This window comes from Rattus norvegicus, chromosome 9 (assembly GCF_021556685.1).
Source record: "Rattus norvegicus strain SHRSP/BbbUtx chromosome 9, alternate assembly SHRSP_T2T, whole genome shotgun sequence".
NCBI lineage: Eukaryota > Metazoa > Chordata > Mammalia > Rodentia > Muridae > Rattus > Rattus norvegicus.
Window position 1 is genome coordinate 101,729,276 of NC_141542.1, and position 23,554 is coordinate 101,752,829.

The window sequence follows — 23,554 nt, forward strand, 5'->3', positions numbered from 1 at the left end:
TTCCTCCCTAGGATTTCCTGCCAACAGGCCTAGGGACCCATGACAGTGAGCGTTTGGGGCTCTGGAAGCTGTAGGAGTCAAAAGTCTGCTGGACACAGGGCAGAACATACAGCAGGCAGCTTCTGTGTAGCCTGCTAAGGTCATGGAAGCTTTAGGAAGCCCCCAGTTCACAATGAGTCTACCCATATGCATTGAGGGTCTGATCCTAGTCGCTTCACCTTCAGGACAAAGAAAATAGGAAAAAAACTCTCTTTTGTCTCTTTTCTTGGTCTCCTCATCCCCAGGTGACCCTAAAAGCCAAGATGTGACTCACTCTGTGCCTCAATATCTGTCCTTGAAGTACCTTCCTATGGTGGTTTGTAGGTGGTGTATGGTGCTTGGCCCATGGGAAAGAACACTGTTGGGAGGTGTGGCCTTGTTGGAGTAGGTGTGGCCTTGTTGGAGTAGGTGTGGCCTTGTTGGAGGCAGTGCATCACCATAGGGGTGGGCTCTGAGAGCTCCTAGTGCTCAAGCTCTGCCCTCCTCAGAAGACAGTCTTCTGGCTGCCTTTGGAACAAGACAGAACTCTCAGCTCCTCCAGCCCATGTGCCTGCATACCGCCAATGCTTCCCTCTATGATGATAATGGACTGAACTTCTGAACCTGTAAGCCAGCCCCAATTGAATGTTGTCCCTTATAAGAGTCACCTTCATCATGGTGTCTGTTCTTAGCAATGGAAACTAAGACAGACACCCTTGAGCCAAACAGGTCTCTGGAACCTGGGGCAGGGGATCCTTCTCTTCCTCAGAGACAACTGGCTGGTACCCCAATTTCTGGACCACCATAACCATATGACCACCCAAAAAAGGCTCCTGGTGCCATGCTTAGACAAAGAGGCTATGTGTGACTTCAGCCTGGCCTTGTTGCCAGTTCATAAACATGTCTGGAATATATCAGAGAAGGCTTCATATTAAACAGACGTAGGCCCACTCAGGAAACCAGAGTGTGGAGTCCAGAGCCTAGAGGCAGCCCCATCCCAGCATAGATCCAGGCCCAGAGTGATTCCTGGATCTACAACAGGAGGGCACACTCTATCAGCTGGATTCCAGGGGGGTCTCCACTGGGTCACTTGTTCTGGTTATTAAGATGACTTGCCTAGTTTGTTCCATCCCGAATCCAGAATAGTTGTGCTGTGCAGTGCAATCATCCTTTTACCTTCACAGGCCCATAGCCAAAATCACACATCTGTGCTCAGATGTGCACACACAGAGACACACGATCATACACATGTAACCATATACACAGACATACCTAGGGACATATCCTAGCCCAGAAACGCACTTTTAGAATCAAACATATAACCAAACACGCACACACACACACACACACACACACACACATACACACACACACACCCAAGGACGCAGGCATGCAGGACGTACACAACCACAGTAATCATCAGGGAGGCATAAAGTCAGAAAGTTACATATGCCCTCAGTAAGGCACACCCTGAACCCACTCACCCACTCGTGAACCCCATGTGGCTCGTTAGTACCCACCCTACTGCTGAGCTCCTGGGCCTTCTCGACACTGCACCTCCCAAACCCTCCTTACCAAGGCACTTGCTTCATAGGAGAAAAGGAACCCATTGTTCAAGAGATACCCAGAGGGGTTGGAATCAGAGTCTTGGCATCGTGACCTGAGCCAGTGGCAAGGACCAGCCAATGGCCTTGCTAATGTGGGACAATGACACTCATGGCAGCCAACGCTATGGGGTGACCCCAGACCTGGGGACCACTTCACGACACATGGACAGATTGAGGGTGTTCTTCCCGAGGGTACTTAAAAAGTCTTTAGCCTCTAAGGCTTCCAAAGAGCCGCAGACCCTATAAAAGCCGCTAAGGAAGGAACCCTGTGGGTACAGTCTACAAGGAGCAAGAACTCCACTGGGGTTAATTTGGATTGGATCTTTTATAGAACAAGTTTATTAAATTTTAGCCATATATAACAATGTATAAGAAAATATACTTAAGTGGAATTTTTATTACAAATGAAATTGTGCAAATAAATAAGCACTTGAAAGATTGTAAGTATTTGACAGACTAATGGAAAATCCACAAGGGGGAATGCTGGTTCTAAGAAGAACAAATTATGGTAATATTGGACATCCCCCTCCATTTCTATAAATAGCAAATAGCGTGATGCAACAGAATCTACAGACACAGAGGATGAAGTCACCACCGCTCTTGCTGGATATCCTCATAGAAGAAGAACGGAATTTGGTAGAAGCGAAAGGAGCCAGACTGACTGAATGTGTCACCAAGGACATGACCAAAGCCAGCACTCAGGTTTAGGTTTCGGTTCTGATAAAAACCAATAGCAGGCTGGAGGTGAGCAGGCTGGAGGTGAGCAGGCTGGAGGTGCGTTTGGCTCTGTGGCATTTTGAGTGCTTAACACACACAAGGCCTCAGGATCTGTATCTAGCACTAAAAACCTGGAAATAACTAATGAACACAAAGAAAACGGTCTTCAGACTCAGTCTTCTTAGAAAGGTGTCACCTGGGCTTGGTGTGCAGGAGAAGGGAGTGTGGTTCTAGGAGTGAATCGGAGAATCCAGGGCCAAGGAACCAACTTAGGCATGGCAGGACCAAGAGTGCTGCGATATTCTGAGTCCTGACGCAAGGGCTGGGTGGGCCTGGTGGGTATCAGGAGAAGGGGCATGGGGCCCAGGATTGGGCTGGAGAGAGAGTAGCTCCAAGGGTTTAACGTTTCTAAAGAAGATGCTCCATCCATACAGTGAGAGTGTCAGATGCAGAAAGGCTTGGGAGTTATCCCTGTGAGGAGAGGAGAAAAAGCTCATGAAATGTGTGTGAAAAGTGACCAAAACTCTGGGGCAGGGAAATGGCTCAGTAAAGATGCTTGCTGCCCAACTTGAGCTAGACCACCAGAGTCCACATGGTGAAGGACAAAACTGACTTCCCCAGGCTAGCCCCTCACCTCCGTATGCCACTGTGCTGTGCACATACACAGTAAATACTTAAATGCTTTCTTCTTTTCAGGACAGGCTTTCTCCATGTAACCCTGGATGTCCCCGAACTCACTCTGTAGACCAGGCTAGCCTCTGCCTCCTGAGAGCTAGGATGAAAGGCGAACTTAATTTTTACATTTTCAGACTACCACTACCCGGCAAACTTAAATTTTTAAGTAGCAAAACTCTGGGTGCTGGGACTGTGGCTCAGTGGTGCAGCGTTTGACCAACAAGCATTAGACCTTGAGTTTCATTGCTGGTGAAGAGGAAGGAGGGCGTGGATAATGAACTGCAGGGAAGAGTAACATCAAAGAGACTGACAGAGATGTTAGAACCATGAAGATAGAAAGACATGGGTCAGACACAGGAGAACTACAATTCACAAAGGTCCCGGGGAGTGTCTTAGTTTGTGTTTCTATTGCTGCTATGAAACACCATGAACTAAAAGGCAAGTTAGGGAGGAACAGGTTTATTGGCTTATATGTCCAGACCATAGTCCATCATTGGAGGAAGTTGGGACAGGAACTCAAACAGGGTTGGACAAGAACTCAAACAGGGCTGAATGTGGAGGCAGGAGCTGATGCAGAGCCATGACTGGATGCTGCTCACTGGCTTGGTTTTTCTCACTGCCATTTTGCTAAAGCCAACTTTCAACTTAGGTTTCCTTTCTGATAAAAAAGCAACAGAGGCCTGAGGTGTGTTTAGCTCAGGGGTATTTTGAGTACTTAACACGCTCAGGGCCTCAAGCTCCGTTTCTAGCTGAAGATAACTAACCAGATGTGTTGATTCTCGCTTCCCATGGCTTGCTCAGCCTGCTTTCTCACAGAGCTCTGGATACCAGCCTAGGGATGGCACCACCCATCATGGGCTGGGCCCTCCCACATTGATCACTAACTGAAAAAATGCCTTACAGCTGGATCTCTCGGAGGTGTTTCCTCAACGGAGGCTCCTTCCTCTCTGATGACTCTAGTGTGTGTCAAATTGATGCACAAAACCAGCCAGTACATGGAGATTCCTGATGAGAAGGTTGGCAGGTGTGAGAGGGAACCATCTAATTTGAGGAACAAACTTGTAGGTTAGCCAGGGGACATGCTACACCTGGGAGGGGAATAAAGGGGCACCATGTTGCTGGCTGCACGGTACACACAGGTTCTGTCTCAAGGACCAGGGAAAATAACAAAAATGTGGATATCAGCCCACAAAACTTCATTTCCAAGATGAGGCCAGACTGCTCCTGAGGTGTGTTTGTTAAGTTACGGATCAGAACGGAGTCTCTGGAATTCCATTAGGTCATTCTCTTGCCTCCCAAGGCTGCTAAGATGCTGGGCTGGATGCTAGGTGGGAAGTAGGCAATACTTAGAATGTCAGTGCTGCTAATGTGTGAACAAAACTGGCCTGATTCACTCTTTCCTAAGCCAAATATTGTTTGTCTAGCCTTCCTTGTCCCTTCTTAGTCGTCTAAGAAGTGTATCAACACACTTGAAAATACAACCAGCTTCTTTAAATAAAATGACCCTGTATTTAAGTTGGTTGGGTCTTATGAATGGAAATATGAAAGTGTGTCCCATAATAAATTAGGATGACAGTGTTTTATTTGATACTGGATAAACATCTGAGCATTGAGCAGGTCCCATTTCAGGTATTCAATATCATGCAGCAAAGACCTTAACTCCTCTAAGAAGAACAGTAATATGCATTTCTTGAATTGTGTCAACTATGAAAATGGGTTTCACCAAAACCACCAAAGAAAATGGGGGGAAATTTGACTCAATAGAATGATAGAAATGCTTCCTTTGAAATTTGGTTAGACTCACTCTCGTACTAATAGTTGGGGGCTGTGTAAAACATCACGCACAAGCAAAAGCTAGTCTTTTTGCTGCCATGGAATGAGTTTTCTTTAAAAGACTATGTAGTGGTGGTGGAGAGATGGCTCAGCACATAAGAGCACTGACTTCTGCTGCGGAAGATCTGGTTTCAGTTCCCAGTCCCCACATGTGGCTCACAACCATGTGTTAACTCCAGTTCCAAAGATTCCAATACCTACTCTGACCTCTGAGAACCCTGCTCATACATGGAGCACATACATACACTCAGGCACACACACATGCACTTAAACTGTTTTGTATAATATAATATAGTTAAGATTATATGGGGACAGTGATGTCGCTCTGATGGCTTGCCTACAATATGTGAAGCCATAGGTTCAAGTCCCAGCCACCCATAAACAAAGCACAAAACTCCACACTCAACAATTCCAGCACTCAGAAGGTAGAAGCAAGAGGCCAAGCGTTCAAAGATATCCTTGGCTACAGAGAGAGGCTAGCCTGACACATCTGGGGGGAAAAAAATCAAGACAATCCAATGTCTTCTGTCCCTTCTCAAATAGCATGGCTTGCCCTCCTCTCATATTGCTCAGAGAGCTATTATTATTTCCCCATGACCATTCACTTGAAGGAGAGGCAGGGAGCTGAGGCCACTGTACTCAGGGAATGGAGGTTCCAGGCGCTCATTTGGATGACTCTCTCCAGAACTCCTCTGAGGCTCACGGAGTCTAGAGCTTCCCATCCAGCTGTACCCTGGCCCCCGTGGGCTGTTTGGAATCCCCTGGCACTCCCTCCTGTTCTCTTTGGACTCTGGAAGGATGCCACTTTGGAATGAAAGAAAACAAAGCTCTCATGACTTCTTCCCAAGAGCCTGACTCACAAGAGCCAGATCACCCTGGGGTCTGTAGAAAACTCCAGGAAAACCACAGCTTCTTCCAGAGTTCTTTAAACATTGACTCTGGATTGGGGAGATTGTTCAGTCAGTGAAGAGCATGAGAGTCTGAGTTTGAACCCCTAGTACCTACATAAAAACCAGGCACAGTAGTGTGTGTGTGTGTGTGTGTGTGTGTGTGTGTGTGTGTGCGCGCGCGCGTGCGCGCGCGCACATGCACGAAATCCCAGCATGAAGAGCGAAGGATGAGACAGGAGGATTTTTGGAACTCACTGTATATATAAGCTAGCCAAATTCATGACCCCTTGCCTTTACATGCACACATGGACACACACACACACACACACACACACACACACACCAGTCACCTCAGCTTCTGCTACCGTTCCCTGCCACCATGCACCACACCCTCAAACTGTGAGCCAAAGCAAACCCTTCCACCCTTCAATTGATTGTCAACTGTTTTCCCACAGCAATGAGAAAAGCAACTAATACAGGCCCCCAAACAACAGAGTCTAAGCCTGTCCCTTTGCCTGAGAGAAAAGAGAGAGACCGGGGTGCAGACAAGGCTATGCTCCGAAGGGCACAAGGGAGAGCACAGGTGATGCCAGGTGAGCTAAACAGGCGCAACCAGAACATGGTGGCTCAACCCACCTCACTGAAGACATGGGGGACACCATGAGGAGGTCCACGCTGTGAAACAACAGCCTGACACCACCACTCTGCACCGAGCAGCTCCAAAGCTGAGTAGTAAAGCATGCTGGGCAGTGGTGACTCACACTTTCCATCCCAGCCCTCAGAGGCAGGGGCAGTTGGATCTCTGTGAGTTCAAGGCCAGCCTGGTCTACAGAGTGAGTTCCAGGATAACCAGGGCTACACAGAGAAACCTTGCCTCAAACAAAACAAAACAAAAATACTCATTTATTCAAATAATACCCCACCCTTAGGTGGACAGAAATAGGTGAGGAAAGACTCATACTCATTGATGTAACCAGGACTCCCACAGCTGAAATATCTTTGCAGATGCCAGAAAGAGCTAGTTCTCTGGGCTTACAGTTCCCCTTGAATCCTGTGACGTCGTATTGTGAAAGGTGGATGCCAGTGGCCTGGAGCAGACACAGCCTCCAAGGGCTTACTCCTTGGCCTTTGCCTAGACAAGGACCCTACAGCCAGATGGAAATAAAGAGAAAAAAGGGTCTACCTAAGTACCTACCAGGGTCTTGTTGGCAATAGGGAGCGGCTCCTACCCTCTGCACACCTCCCTTTTGCGTCCACACTTGACATTAAGATTCTGAGTTTGGAGCTAGGGCTATGACTCAGTCAGTTAAAAACTCGTGTGCTGACATGAGGATCTGAGTTCAGATCCCCAGAAGCCATGGAAAATGCCTGCATCTGTAATCCTAGCCCTAGGAAGGCAGGCACAAACAGATGCCTGGTGCTTCCTGGCCAACCAGGTCTGCTGAATTGATGAGGTCCAGTACCATCAGGGCCCCTGTCTCAAAAAAGTAAGGTGAAGGCAGTTGAGGAAGAGACCCAGTATCAACCTCTGGCTTCTACATGCACGCACACATCTATGCATACCATGAGCACATGTATGAACACAAACATGCACATATTCAAAGACACACACATCCAGTGGGGGAAAGGGTCAGAATTCGTGGTTGGTATTACTTGATGGACTGTACTAACCTCAGGACTCAACAGCAAACTCAAGGCCATCAGCCAGTGGGATCAAAGGTCATTATCTACGAATGCTGTGAGCTCTGAGGAAAAGCCAGAATGGGTGGCTGTGTCTTCAGGGCACTGACTTCGTGTATGTGTACAGGGGCTAAAAGGAAGCAAATACAGACTCTGACACAGCCTACACACACAAAGTGACAGCACCCTGTGCCTGAGAGCAAGTTCTGAAGGGTGGGCCAGTGTCTTATAGCGTGATACTCCCGAGGTGTGTAGCTGGCAGACAGAGCAGAAATGTGGCTCTCTGGCCAGCTGTCCTCCTCTGCTCCTGTCCTAGGGAGCACTGGGGGGCTTCAGGCCTAGGTTGTATAGGGGACTTCGGGGGAATGGAGTGAGGACCGTGTGGAGTACCTAAGGCTTAGAAGTATCTCCTGAAACTTTCGGAGGGAAGCCTGCAGCCACTCCAAGGAAGCGGAAACCCCACCCAGAGCCGGCCCGGATGCTACAGCCAGCCACAGTTGTCATCTGAGTGCCTGGGAGTCCCAGCGAGCAAGAATTCTCTTGCCAGACTGAACGCAGGTCTGTCCACTCCCCTGGTCCCAGACATCCACCCTGGACTCTCCTGTGTTTCCAGGGTCCTCTGACGCTGCATGCTGTGTACCCATCACCTCCTAAGCTTCCCTTCTTCTCTGGGAGCACCAGGGCCCTTACACTTCATGGCTTTCCCCTGTGGGTAAGTGCCTCACTAAGAGAACTGGACTGTGTTCAGGGAAGGCTCAGGGACAGATGTGGTTGCAGTCCCCCTCCCACTCTGAGTCATGCATTTGTCCCCTCCCTGTCCTGCAGATCTCAGGTTGAATATCTGGCCCCCAGCCCAAGTCAGAGGGTCCTTGACATCACTTCATAGCTCACCTTCATCTTCAAACAAAATGTCAAGGACTTGATGAGTCTGATTTGTGTCTCTATGCTGTGGAGACACACTCCAATGGCTCTCATCTTTCTTGCTTAATGAATATGGAAATGAGCTTAGAGCATATTGAGTTGACCATAAAAGATGGCCTTTGGTCTACAGCCTAGGGGAAGTCTGGTGTTTTAGGGGTGGTAAGTCCCCAGCCTCTACACCAACACCCATAGGCATTGCCCATGAAGCCTATGACCTGAAAAGGGAGGCCTCAGGAGGCTAGTTTTGGGGAATAGGGAATGAACAGATACACAGGTTACTGCCCCTTCTTGGTAGAAGGCAGGCTGAAGAAAAGAGGACCCTAATAGCTTTTCTGGGAACCTAAGAATAGTCCCCAAAAGAAGTTACTCGATTTTTCTCAGTCTATGAATAAGACTCAAAAAGACCACCTGCCTGGTGACCAGATTATATGCCCAGATATAAAAGACTCACTGTGGGGGAGGGGCTGCCTAGAGTTCCTAAGTATCTACATGGCAGGAACTCACCATGTGCCAACCCCAGTGCCCAGCAGACATACCATTCTCACAGCACCTAGAAACAAATGTGTCCACTGGTGGGAGATAGTGAGATTCCCAGAAAGGGAGATGATGGGAGGAAGTGGGTAGGCAGTTGAACCAGAAAAGTGCCCAAGAGACGGGAAGGGCAAAGGAGGATTGCAGTGTAGAGGGCTAGGAAGGAAGGGCAGAACTCCAGGCAGGGTGCCTGGTTCTATTCCCTTAAGGCTTTATGAGGAGGGAGTTATGCATTAAAGAGGGGAAAGAGAAAAGCAGTGGGGAGAGGGGGAACAAATTCTGAGGAAGGAAACAAGGGAAAGAAAAAGAGAGGAGAGAATGAGAGGGAGAGGGGAAAAGGAAAAAGACAGAGAGAGGGAAGGGAGGGGAGGAGAGAAAAGGAGAAGAGAGGAAAGACAATAAGGGTCAAAAAATTCTTTCTGTAGCATAGCCATACCCATTACAGAGATGGGAACACTAAAGTTCCTGCTGAAGTCTGGCATGGTCAGTGCTCAGTCCAGAGCCAGAACCAGACCCCTGTACAACCTGAGTCAGACTATGTCAGGCCCTGTCTTGGTTCGTGAGATTTTATGAATGGATCTCTTTTTAGATTCCCCTGGGGGCTTGGTTGACTGCTGCCCTCTGGAGCGGGTTGAGGGATACGGCCTTGCCTCTCCCAGAGCCCATCCGCAGGTTGGTTGTTTGGGAGATGCCTGGGCTCAGAAGTTCCTGCCAGGGGGTCTGCCCCAGGAAGGATAAGCCTGGAATTGGATTTCCCAGTGTTGTTCCTGTCCCCCTTGGCCTGAGAACAGTAACATGTCTGAGCATGCTCAGTGAAGACACTTTGCGTTACCATTGGCCGCAGCAGCATCCAAGCCTCCTGCACCCTAGGAAGAAGCTAGAGAAGATGATGGCAGATCACTCAGGGCCACATATGGGACAGGCAAGGCTGCAGTGAGAGGAGGGACAAATCCCCACCTGCCCACCTGTGACCTGAGGCAGTTTTTGTGACTTTGATGACACGGAATGCATAAAACAGCTCTGACCTTCATGTGGAGTCTGAGCTGACATACGCACCAGCCCATGGGCATCAGGAAAAACCCAGAAAGGCAGAGAGCCTGCAGAGGGGACTCGGAAAGACTGACTCCAGGAACCATCAAGGTTCAGTGCAGGGACACTCTCAGCAGGGTTGCCTGTGACTTGTCACGGGATAAGATTGTCAGGGTGGAAGTGAGATGGTGTGTCTGCAGAGCCGAGGCTTCATCCGGGAATTATAAAATCCGTGTTTCTGAAGGCTCTGTCACAGATAGAGAGGAAACTTCTTCATCACAACTCTCTGGGCCCCAGCCACTGTGCCAAAGATCCCAGAGAAGAGGCTCACGCCTTCCCTCACGATGACCAAAAGTCCTTCCTGATGCATCCAGGGGACAGGACAGACTCTGCACTGGGCCTTGCAGATGTGACAATGAGCCCAGAATCAGCTCCAGGTGACACACGGTGAAGAGCCTGGTGTCCACAGCCCCCTGTGACAGGAACAAGCTCTTTCCTGCCTGACTCTGGGCCTTGTTGATGTCCCTTTAAGACAGCAGGAGGACAGGACATGCAGTATGCTAACTCAGGCAGAATCTGGGTGATTGAGCTTAAGTGTGTATGGGGGTGGGGAGTGTGCCAAGTTCACAGGACACAGGAGCCACAAGCAGTGCCGATGCTGTTTGAGGCAAAGACAATGGTTTAGGCAGGTGCTGAGGGAGAGAGGATTTAGAGGCAAGCACCAGAAGGGATCTTGGTTATTGCCTGTGCATTAAAAACGGGCCCTTCAGACAGGCAGGCAGCACAAGCCTATAACCTCAGGACTTGGTAGACTGAGGCAGGAAGAAAGATTTTTTTGCGTTACCCTGGGCTACATAGCAAGCCTGTCTCAAGTGGGAAAAAAAAGTAACAGTAACAAACAAAAAAGATGCAGAGATAAATGACTTCATTTCTTTGAAAAACCCAACACAATGAAAAGAAAAGGTATTTGGGAAGAGGGTGGAACCATGATGTGCAAAACGGAAAAAGGTTCGCATCAACATAGAACATTCTAGAGATCTATTGAACTGAACGGCGAAAGCCATTAACAGTTAAGCCTGCAGATCTGACGATTGTTCAGAGCAGCTCTGAAAAGTCTTCAGTGGGGGAAAAATAAGCACGAGAGCTGACAGGAGTGTTAATTAGCTTCGTCTGATCATTTCGTGGTGGGCGTATGCTTGTATCGCAACACCACTGTGGTACACTGTAAATATGAACACTGTTTGGCTCATGGTGGAGAAGACCGGCCTGCGTGTCAGCCTGGGATGCCTGGAGGGATGAGTGAGTGGATGTGTGGCAGCGACTAATGAAACAGGGCTCTGATGGCCAAGGACGCTGAACCAAGTGTATGAGGTGTAGGGTGGTCCACAAGGTGCAGGCAAGTTCCCATTGCAGCCCCCATGTAGAGCAACCCAAGTTGGGAGGAAAGAGTAGCAGGAAAGACTGGTCTTCTAAACCCTAGGGCCCTTGGGGGCTACAGGACAGAGCCAGCACCATAGACACTGAGAATCTCCGGGACTCCACTGGGGTTCTTTGGGACACTCCTCCAAAGTGAGAGAAAAATCTTAGCAATATCCTGTTAGTGAACCCCCAAAGTAGACAAGAATGTTCGCAGGTGTGTGCTAAACCTGGGTCCACCCAACCCAGCTTCCCCCTCTGTCCTTACTCACCCATCTGCAGAGACCCATCAGCTGTCCTTAGCACTCTCTTTAACGGCTGCCAAGCAGAGCACGGACCTGGCCAATACCTCCGTTTTCTAGCCACTTCCTCTTGGCCCGAACCATGGTTATTTTGTGGTGTGGGTCTAGTTTACTGAGGTAGGTCTGTTGATTTAGGTATGTGGATAGGAAATGGGGGTTGTACAAGGTGTCATTACTGATATCAGTGACAACAGATAACCTTGGCAGACGCCAGACAAAGGCAGAACATCATTAGATGTGCTGAGACAGCTGCTTTTGAACTGCAGCCAGCCAACTGGGAGCTCCCAAGCAAAGGGCAAGAATGTAACTAAAGAGCTCACTGGCAATCTAGAAGATTGTATCCTAGTTGCCAGTGCAGTAAGGGATTTAGTTGTCTTTTCAGCTGGAGGGGGGGAATAAAGTCCGTTTCATATGCCCCGCCCCTTGCCGATAAGGCTCCATCTCCCGTTCAGAATTCTGCTGTGCTCAGCTTTTAACTTGTCATCCCCAAGCCCTTTCTAAAGAAGTGTGAACAAGCTACGAGCCAAGCTTGCAGAAACACGAACCTACTTCTGAGCTGGCCTAGGCAAGAATTCTCAGCATTTCACAGGCCGGATGGCATCTACAGCCCAGGCTCCCTCTGTGTCATTTGCTCTTTCCTGGGCTTAGCAACCACTTTAGCAGCGTAGGTGTGACCCCTGACAGTGGTGTCTTCAAGGGCTCTCTAGTCCTCGCTATCTTCTGCTCCCCACCAGGGTCTTCTGTCATTTCTCTGCCATTCTCGATATCTGCCGGTTGTCAAGTGTTGGACCTCTCACCAGGGAACACAAGGGACCACCAAATGATCTGGACATCACCCTGCCTAACTTACCTGACTACCCCTTTTCTTACATTGCCCCTCACCCCAACACACCCAAGCCTCTAGGTAATGCTCCTCTGCTCCATAACCACACTGCCCAAGAGAAGCCAGACAGATTCAGGGGCCTTTAATATTGCTTTTAACTGTTGCAAAATAATTTCTTATAATTAATTATCCAGGTGCAATGATACAAGTCTGTAATTCAAGCACTTGGGAAAAACAGGTAAAGGGAATTGGTAGTTTCAAGGCCAACTTGAGGCTGCATTTAACTGTTTCAAACACCAAGGAAGAAAAGGGTGAAGGGGAAAAGCACTGACAATAAGCCACAAAGATAAGAAAGCAATCCCTTATAATTTCAGACCCCCACATATCAAATAGAGCCCACTTTCTAGAGCCGTTGGGTTAATCTTTAAGTATGCAAAGAGATGCTGGCCAGCCTTCCACCTGCCTCTTTTCACCCGAGGCTATAGACATCTTCATTCTGCCAGGTATACAGGTCTGTATCAGCCATAATCTAGCTATATGTCATTTTGCTTCCCTCTAGGATTATTGTTTTGAATATATTCCTTGAAGGGGAATCACTGTGTTAACAGACACTAAGTTATTTGAGTCCTTACACACTACAAGAGTTCCGTCTTTGGAGGAAGGAAAAAAATCTTCCCCAGTTCCCTCTATCTCTATCACTGTCTCTCAAAGTGTGACCCAGGTACCCATGAGGCCTTCCTGAAACACTTTTAGGAGATCCACAAGGTTAAAACCATGTTCATAATAGTACTAATAAATGATGTTGGCTTTTCTACTCTCTTTCTCTTATGAGTGGGAGTTTCCAAAGGCCAAATGACATGTGACATCACAACAGATAAAATGCATGTCCTTTTTTTTTTTTTTTTTTTTTTTGCTTTGGAATTTGTAGTTATTTTTCACTAAAAGCTGTCATTGGGAGCCTGGAGAAATGGCTGAGTGATTAAGAGCACTTGTTGCTCTTGACAAGGACCCAGGTTCAGTTCCCAGCACTCCATGATGGCTTACAAACATCTACAACTCTGGTTCTGGAGGATCTGAAACCTTTTCTGACTTCCTTTGGCACCAGACACACGGGTGGTCCACATGCATACATACATACATGCAAGCAAAAACCATTCATACACATAAAATAAAATAAACAAATCTTTTTATGATAGTAAAATCTATGTAAATATTCAAAGTATTCTGGTTTTGTTTCTAAAGTAGAAACACTGATAGTTTTTATGACTCTCCATAAGGAAAGGTGTTAGGCATCCTTGAGCCTTCCCCACAGTTTAATGGACCCAGAGATCACATAGTTTGAGGACCACTGGCTTGGAGGTCCTGTGACAGAATGTGTGAAGGAGGGTTCACCTGGATGCGTGTGAGTGGGGTTTTCCGAAAGTCATATGACAATGTGACATCAGGAGTCTCAGACAAGATGCACAGAGACTCTGCACTGTGCTATCTGGTCCGTGTGTGTGTGTGTGTGTGTGTGTGTGTGTGTGTGTGTGTGTGTGTGTTTCTCCCACCTTGCTCCCCTTTTCCTAGCTCCTCACTTGTTCTTCTCCCTTTCTTTCTTTCCCCCTCTCCCTTTGGTCTTTCAACCCTCATAACAAAAGCCACACAGATAACAAAACATTCCCTTCTTCCTTTGAACTGAATTGTTTTCTCACAACTAAACAGAAACGGGGTGGCATTTGAAATCATTTTCATGATTACTAACCCCATTCAAAGTAACTAATATGTGTATTTTTTAAAATACATCCCACACATAATCATAGAAGTGAAAACGAAAGATTTCTTTACCATATCAAGTTGGCAAAAATTTACCAAGTGGGTGCCTGCCAGCATTATGCTTTGTGGTTTCTAGAAGGAAATTTGGTAACATGTGCTGAGAGCCTTCGAAATAGCCTGTTACCTTGATATAGAGAAGAGAGCTTCCTCAGTACCAGTTAGAACTTAAGAGGTGATGGGGCTCCTGAGACCTGAGTCTAAGATAATGCCCCTCCTTTTCATCAGGACCACAGAAGTCTGTGTTAGAGGACAGACAGGGCTCCCAGACCTCAGGCAGGGGAACCTCCATTGAGACCCATGGATGAAAACAGAAGGCCACAGACCATAAGGTCCTGTATTGGGACCAGCTATGATGCCCAAAGCTGCATACTTGGTAACCATGTCTTTCCCAAACCTTTGGTAATAACATACAGATCCTTAAAGGTGCAGCCTAGAGAGGTGAGGTGGCTCAGCTTGTAAAGTCCTTGGGCAAGGATGAGGGTCTGAGTTCAGATCCCTAGGATCCTTGTCAAAGAAAAGGCTGCCTAATCACATACTCAGGACTCAGGTGACTCCACCAGAACCTTCTCCCCATTTAATTTGTAAAACACAGGTAAGGGCAGGGACAGGATAGAAGGAGGCCTGTCATTGAATGAGAAGAAAGGATGGGCGGGAGAAAAGTTTGAAGGAGGAGGAGACTGGAACGGAGAGACGGAGCGGAGCCGTGGTGGAGAGAACATGGAAGCTAACGTTAAGACTCCACTCTGTGTATTTTCAGGTTGTTATTACTGTTCTTTTTGTCCCATCTTTATTAAATTGGGTATTTCTTATTTACATTTCGATTGTTATTCCCTTTCCCGGTTTCCGGGCCAACATCCCCCCTCCCACTCCCCCTCCCCTTCTCGATGGGTGTTCCCCTCCCCATCTTTCCCCCATTACCGCCCTCCCCCCCAAGAATCATGTTCACTGAGGGGTCCAGCCTTGGCAGGACCCAGGGCTTCCCCTTCCACTGGTGATCTTACTAGGCTATTCATTGCTACCTATGAGGTTGGAGCCCGGGGTCAGTCCATGTATAGTCTTTGGGTAGTGGCTTAGTCCCTGGAAGCTCTGGTTGGTTGGCATTGTTGTTCTTATGGGGTCTCGAGCCCCTTCAAGTTCTTATTAATATTCTTAAGGGATGGATGTGTACTGGGCTTTGTATGTTTAGGTGGGCAATTATATCTTATCAATCGGATCAAAGGTTATTATGTTGTATGTTCTTTCATGTGCAGATTTAAGAGAGTGTGCTAGTCTGGGATACCACATAGTTGGGATGTGTGTTTGTGGCATGGCAACCTGCCTTGGGAACTAGATAGGTAGAGAGATTGCTGCCAGGCTCAGAGAGAGGCCCTCAGCAGTGTGATATGGGATGGAGCAGAGCGGGTGAGACGCTTTGCTGATTGAGACTTAAGATATCTAACAGATATCTTGGGGCACTGCGGTGTAGACCTAGTGGGGGATAAAAGACAGTGTTTTATTTTTTATAATTTTACAACAACAAGTATGCCCCAGCAGGATCTATATATTCCCAGCACTAGGGAGGTTAGAGACAGGAGGATTCCTGGACTTTGCTGGTCAGCACACTGAGTTAGTGAGCTCTGGGCTCACTACAAACAAACAAACAAGACAAAAAAAAAAAAAAAAGCAAAAAAGTGGTAAGCAATTGAGAAAGACGACCAACAACTTCTGGCTTCTACATGCAGGCACATGTGTGTGCATGCACGTTTTTAATGGTCCACAGAGAATTGTTGCATGACCCAGGGATGTTTACAGCCACCCCAAGCTTTCTGAGTGACCCCCTCCATGGCCCCCTTTGAGTAAAGCCCCCCTGCTTTTCCCGTGGTTCTTTTGTCCCTCCATGACCTCTCAGAGTCTCACCAAATCTACATACAGCCTACTGGCAGCTACAAACATCATGGGCATTTCTGAAGTTTGGGAGCCACAGAGAGACACAGCACTCACACGGCAGAAGCATGTGCTTTGGGCTATCAGCAGACATTTCCACTTCCAAAATGGCCGGTGGCCTCCATGACCCCTGCCCTTTTACCTCCCTCCGAGCAATGGACAGCCCCGAAGATGTGATGTGTCCCCGTCCCAGCTTGGTTCAACCTTTGAAATTGAAAATGCGGGGTTGGGGATTTAGGTCAGTGGTAGAGCGCTTGCCTAGGAAGCGCAAGGCCCTGGGTTCGGTCCCCAGCTCTGAAAAAAAGAACCCCCCCCCCCAAAAAAAAAGAAAAAAGAAAATGCAGTGATTTGTTAAAGCCAGCAGGAAAGCCAAGCGGTCAGACAGCTTGCTCTTCCCATCAGAAGAAGAGGACCTTGGGTTCAGCAGACTGTAATGACAGCACTGAGAGGCAGGGGTAGCTGTAAGCAGTGCCCAACAGGAGGCTGGTTAAAGACCTTGAGCTTGAGTCTGCAAACACTAGGAAGAAAGACTGGTTGTTCCCCCAGGGCTTCTGAAACTTCCTGCCCCAGGGGAATCCCAAGGAGAGTCATCAGACTTGGGGGCCCAAAGGCGTGATACACCCGCCTCGGCAGGCAAGTCATGTCAGCTGAGCTCATTCTGAGAACATCGGCTTCCAAAGCTGCCAACCCCCTGGCTTTTGATCAACAGAGCTTTGCCTCACATAAGCCAAGGTGCCCAAGAAGCCAAATCATAACCAGAAGACTGAGGAGCAAGTTCCATGACTCAAGGGTTTCACAGCCTCTGTTATGCAGCCCCAAGCCTGAAGTGGCCCAGAAACCCTCCTGAACAGTGCTTTAGATTGGCAGGTCAAAAAGTCCCTCCCTCTGGCATCAGGCAACCTGCAAGCATCTTTGGACCAGGTCCCATAGTCTTAAGCCTACCAGATTGTAGCCTACAGGGAGAGCACACTGCCCGTGACAGTCTCTCACAGATTTCTACAATGGCGTACTGGCTGGTCTTATGTCAACTGGACACAAGTTAAGAATCATCAGAGAGGAGGGAGCCTCAATTGAGGAAATGTCTCCACAAAATAGGACTGTAGGCAAACCTGTAAGGCATTCTGATTGATTGGGGGCAGGGGTCACCCATTGTGGATGGTGCTACCCTGGGATAGGTTCTTTAAGAAAGCACGCTAAGCAAGCTATGTGAGCAAGCCAGTAAGCAGCATCCCTCCATGGCCTCCGCATCAGCTGCTGCCTCCTCCAGGCTCCTTCCCTACCTGAGTTCCTGCCCTTCACTGCTTTTTGATGATGAACTGTTATGTGTAACCATGAGTGGAATAAACCCTTTCCTCCCCAACTTACCTTCAGTCACAGTGTTTCATCACAGCAATGGTAACCCTGACTATAACAAATGGCACCTAAGCCTTTGCTCCAACTCTGGAGTCACTTTATCATCGGAAGGATGGCACTCTCTGGATCTGCTTCCTGTTCTGTTGTGTTTGGCTTTCAGACCATAGTCCTAGTTCCCTCCTTTTCATGTAGTTGACAAAATCCTCAAAGGAGTTTCTGTGTCCTGACAACATCCCAATCCTATTAGTTCCTAGGTCAAAAATTCCTGGGCCCTGGAGTTTTAGCTGTAACCAACCCTGGCCCTTCCTTGCTGGCTCTGGGGCTCTTTCTGAGAAGCAAACTTTTTCAGAAGGCTGTAAATATCCTCTTAATGGGAGAGGGGCAGGTGGGGAGGGAGAGAGGGAGGGAGAGGGAGGGGAAATCACTTCTGTCATAGGACAGCAGCTGGTAACTGCTGTTTGGTGCCCTGTACCAAAACAAAACAAAACAAAAACAACCAAGAAAAGAGGACTGAGAGAACAAAGTACAATAGCCAGAACCAACCAAACGCTGAAGGCTACACCTGCACAAAGTAACAGCCTTTGCATTACGGGACTGTGGTGAGGAGTCAGTGAGTCAATATATAAAAGGCACGCAGAGCACTGTCTAGACCGTGAAGCCCTTGGCAAAGATTTGCTGCTGGGTTTCAATGTCAGCCTGCCACAGAGAAGTATTACCTGAAGAACAATCCTGATTCCTTCAGTTGATGTGCCCTAGTGGGGCACCCTCTGGTAGCTGTTCGGATTTCAAAAGGGCAAGGGAGAAGGCAGACCCTTTGCCTCTGTTCCTTGGCCTTCCCTCTTGACAACATACCTTCTCCTGAATCAGAACCAGAATTTCTAAGCTTCTGTCCTGGACCAAAGACCAGCAACTCTCCAGGAACCCTCTATGTGTTGAAACCAGATTGGGACTGCTGAGGTATACAGTCTCAAGGACCTAACAACTCCAGGGTCGTCAGCCTCTGAGGTGTGGGATAGTCGTTACTATTCAATATCAGTTGACCTAATGAACTATATATATATATATATTTCCTATTCATATTTATTCATACTTAATTTGTGAATATTTAATTTGTGAATATTTAAATATTCATATTACTTCATATATACATATACATTTATATTCATTCTATTAGTTCTGTTCCTCTGAGGAACCCTGACAAACGGATATACCTTGATAGGTTTTTTTAAAACATTTATATATTAATTATATATGAGTGCACTGTAGCTGTCTTCAGACACACCAGAAGAGGGTATCAGATCTCATTACAAGATGGTTGTGGGCCATCATGTGGTTGCTGGGATTTGAACTCAGGACCTCTGGAAGAGCAGTCAGTGCTCTTAACCGCTGAGACATCTCTCCAGCCTGACAGTTTTTTTTTTTTTTTGTTTTTTTGTTTTTGTTGTTGTTGCTTTGCTTTAAGCTTTAGTGCTTTTCAAGTTTCCCAAATACTTTATGTTGGAACTTCACAGAGTTGGAAAATATTGCATATATGGCATACCACTCAAACAAACAAACGAGAGCGCTACTTGATTCCTGCTTTCTTTTTTCCTGAACCTGGAATGCCCAGGGAAACCGTCTTACCCTTTACGAAATCTCCACCAAACGGTTTGAACTGGCAGGTGAGAAGAAGCATAGGGCTTTTCTTTCTTTTGGTCTCTTTTTTATTTTTTTTTAAGATAGAGTCGTATTGCATATCCCAAGCTGTCCTGGAACTCACGTACGTAGTCAGTCTAGCCTTGAGCCTGTGATCCCTCCTGCTTCAGCCTGCTACGTGCCATGTGCCCCTACGCCTGGTCAGAGGCCTCTTCCCGCCGCGGCTGCCATTAGAGATGGATTTGTCTTTACATTTCTCCTACCATCTGTATCCCTTTGTTATGTGACAGCCATTTCTCCTGTCATTAAGGGCTGATAACTTTCCTCATTTCTCCTTCCCATAACATGGCCATCTCTGAGTACTTTGAGTGTCAACGATGAATTTCCAGCACACCACTAGGTTTATGGAAAAGAACACAAACAGATCTATACTCTTAGTGATTTTGTTTCATTTTCAGAGATGGCTCAGTAGATAGGTCCTGACTTCCTGCTTTCTGTGGCTCCTTAATGTGACAACCACTCTGTAGCCTCATTATGAGTAGGTGCGACAGCTAATCAGATGTTCTTTGAAGGAAAAAAAAAAAAGGCTTTCACACAAACTCTTGGTTCTATATATATGTGAAATTCCCACAACCTAAACAGGGGCTCTTTCGTGATACACATTCTCTTCAGCCAGCGTCAATATTTGGGAATCCATTCATTGCTGGCTCAAGCAAAGCCAAGTGTGGTTCAAGTAGAGAGACCATTACCCACCGGCTGTGGTTGATCAGATGCCCATAAAGGAGTTTCCTCCTCTAGGAGGCATGGCCAGACAAGACTATCATGGCGTCTTTAAATTAGAGGTTTCCTGTTTCTCCAAAAGGAAGCCTGAGGGCAAAGCCAAGGTCAGCTCTTTTCCTAGAATTCATTTGAAAGTAAAGTTCACTTGCACGTTTTTAACTCTTTAAATTATTTTTCATGTGGGGCGCATATGTGCACGCATGTGTGTGTGTGTGTGTGTGTGTGTGTGTGTGTGTGTGTGTGTGTGTGTGCACAAAAGAGAAAGATGATATACATGCCATGAGCTGGGTACAGAGGTCAGAGAATAACCTGGGGAATCGCTTCCCCCCTGCCACCATGTGGGCTCTGGGGACAGCAAGTACACTTAGCCTCTGAGCCATCTCCCAACTTTGTTTTGTTTGTTTTTGGGTTTTTAGGTTTTTGTTTTGTTTTGTTTTGCTTTGCTTTGTCTTGTTTTTCAAGACAGGATCTCTCTATTAGGTAGCCCTGGCTGTCCTGGAACTGGCTATGTAGACCAGACTGACCTTGAACTCACAGATATCTGCCTGCCTATGGGGCTAAAGGCATTCACTATCACAGAGAAGATGAGAAACCAATGAGCGTTTATTTACTATTTTTTACCTGTGGCCCATGTGTGCATGTGTGTATATAATATATAACCACAGCACCATCACTCAGCATGGCCCAGGAATTTTCCATGGACATAACATCAGTGATTCTTCGTTTTTACACAGGGTCTGACTGTGTAGATCAAGCTGGCCTTGAACCCTTCCAAGACTTTGTCTCCCACGCTGTCTATTGAATATTGCCCCTAGCACTGGGTTAAGGAACTCCAAGTTCATCAGATCCTTTAGTGACTCCCAACTACCCTGAGTAGATACTGTCATTGTCAATTGAAGAGTGAAAAGACTGAAACACACAGAAAGGCAGCTTTCTCAAGGTCACTTAGATCCTCTTGACCTGAGAGACCATACTCCTGACCAGCCAGACCCCTAAACCACTACATGATCAATTTTCATACACATGACAGTGACCACAGCAATCTTGAGTGCTAACTAATGAATTCTTTGTCCTTCCCGCTGAGTTTTACCAACACACAACCTTTAAAACCCCAAGAGTGTGTAACAAGGCAGTGATTGAAGGCTGGGGATCAGTTTTACCTCTCCAGGTTTCCCCTACTGGTCTCATGATGAAGGTCTACAAGATGCTCATTCAAAGAGCAAAGGGGGATTGGGGAAATTCTTAGATGTGAGGTTCAGGAGGTGGCTCTTCCTGGAAGTTATCACCCTATTACCTATCACCATGACAGCCAAGATCTCAGGGTAACCAAGCTCGTGGGCTAGCAAGCTCAGCTGAGCCATGCCAGTGGGACGGCAAACTGGAGGGGAGAGGATCCAATTCACAGATGGTCCATTCGCCCCCAGCTCTACTCTTGAACTGGGTCTCCATGGGCTCTAAGGCAACCATCAAGGTCATGGTCTGAGCTCTGAGTATCAGATTGTTTACAAAGTCAGAACAAGACAGGGAAACACTCAGGAAGCCACTGCTGAGGATAAGATAGAAAATATTCTGGTTGGAAGATAAGGAGGGGTAGCCACCAGTTAGGGTGGTCTGACACAGAACAGGATGCCGGGAAGTCAAGACATTCCCATGGGAGGATGAGGCAGGAGGGTCATGAATTTGAGGCTAGCATTGCCTACACGTTGAGACTGCAACAACAAAAACAGGAAGAGGAAAAAGAAAACATAAATTCTAGGAGGAAAGTCAAAATTACAGACCTGACAATCAGCGAACGACTGTATAAAATTCCAGCCCCCTGAAATTTTCTAATATTACTCACTTTCTTACTCCATGTCTGTCTGTATCTGTATAACGTGTGTCAGACAAAAGCGGAAAAAATGTCTTTGAAACCCTGAGCTATATGCACAGGTAGATACTCCCCTCAAGAAACCATGCAGAATTCTAACTGACAAAAATGAAAAAAGAAAAACAGCAGAAAGCCATTGGCTTCTTCTGTCTTCAGAAGAAAGAAAAGAAATGAAGCCAACTGAAAACCCAAACATTTCCCCGGATTCCCTCAGAGAACTAAAGAGATCTGCCGATGGGAGACGGGAATATAAACACTTACAACTTACCAAGAGGGGAAGTCACGCCGGAGCCAAGAACTGGTGTGGCTCTCACCTGGAAAGTGGGCAGTCAGTGGAGGCCGAGTATGGGCTAGTTTAGTAAGAGCTAAGACCGGCTGGGATCCAAGCCTAGGGCCCTACACTTCTTAGCATTTACTCCAAAAGCCAGATCAGACTGGCTCTGAAGACAGGAGTGAATCCACAGGCTTCAGGCAAGGGGAGGGGGAAAGTAACCCTTTCTTTCACAATAAGTCCGGGAAAAGTAACCATTTTCAAAGTCCAGTACAGTCTGTGTTCCTAACCAAGGCCTGCTATAAAGAAACACTTTGACAAGGACCTTATCTTCCTAAGGAGGTCAGGGCAAAACCACAGCTCCAACCTCTTTGGCTCCCCAGTCTAACATCAGAGCAGAAAAAGAAAGGCCAAGAGCCACTTCCGAGGGTCACATCCCAAGGGCCCAAGCCCCCTGAGAGTTATCAGAAGGTTCCAGAACATTGCCTTGAAGTGTTGGCTCCCTTTGGGCCACTGTTGTCATGACCCAAAACTGGTAGCTTCAATGATACAGATTTATTCTCACAGCACTGGAGCCTGAGGGTTCAAAACCAGGACATTTTAAGGGCCACATTCTCTGACGATACCTAGCAGGAAGTCTTTGCCTTTTTCTGGGTTTGGAAACGTCCTGAGCATAGAAATATTCTTGGCTTTTACCGAAGAAGAGACAAATTTTTACCTCTACCCTTATGATAGTTCTTGTTAATCTCCAACCTGACATAATCTGGATTTATCCAGGAGACAAGCCTCCAAGCATACCTGTGAGGTATTGATTAGCCTCTGGGATTGTGAGGGATTGTCTTGATTGGGTTCACTGAGGTGGAGTCAACCTGAAAGTCTGCCGCCCCTTTCCCAGGTTTGTGTGCTAGACTGTGCGCACAGAGGAGAGAGCCGGGCACCAGCATCATCACCCTCTCCTCCCTGACCACAGACCCTGTCTGACCTGGTGCCTCATTCCTCTGCTGCCTTCACTTTCCTGCCAAACTGTGAACCAGAAGATGTTCCGCCTTCTGCCAGCTGCTCTTGTTCAGGATAGTTTATCTCGAAACAGAAAAGGAACCGCCACAGCTCAGCATCCTCAGCTGAGCCCCAGATTTAAACTAACACGAGTAGATCAACAAGAAAACTACCTACGTAAACCAGGTGGTGTTGGTGTACGACTTTAGTCCCCAGCACTTGGAAGGCAGGGGAAGGCAGATCTCTGAGTTCAAGGCCAGTCTGGTCTATAGCATGAGTACCAGGACAGTCAAAAAAGAAAAAAGAAAGAAAAGAAAAGAAAACAAGAACAAAGGAATAAAGCAAGAGTCCTTGCTTGGAAGGAAATTGTCTGGGCCCATTTCGTGCTGATAACAACTAAATACCATACACTGGGTAATTGACACCATTTATTTCTTATACTTCTGGAGGCTAGGAAGTCCAAGGTCAAAGT

At 47.2% G+C, this 23,554-nt stretch overlaps 1 protein-coding gene across 1 annotated transcript in view; it reads right to left on the bottom strand.

The window, feature by feature from the left end:
- Nucleotides 1-22,319, bottom strand: part of Gpr55 (G protein-coupled receptor 55) — a 50,897-nt gene extending 28,578 nt beyond the window's left edge. The window contains exon 1 of the mRNA XM_087567362.1: nucleotides 22,084-22,319. The gene's annotated coding sequence lies outside the window, so the exon portion shown is untranslated. The remainder of the gene's footprint in view (nucleotides 1-22,083) is intronic.
- Nucleotides 22,320-23,554: the final 1,235 nt, after the last annotated feature.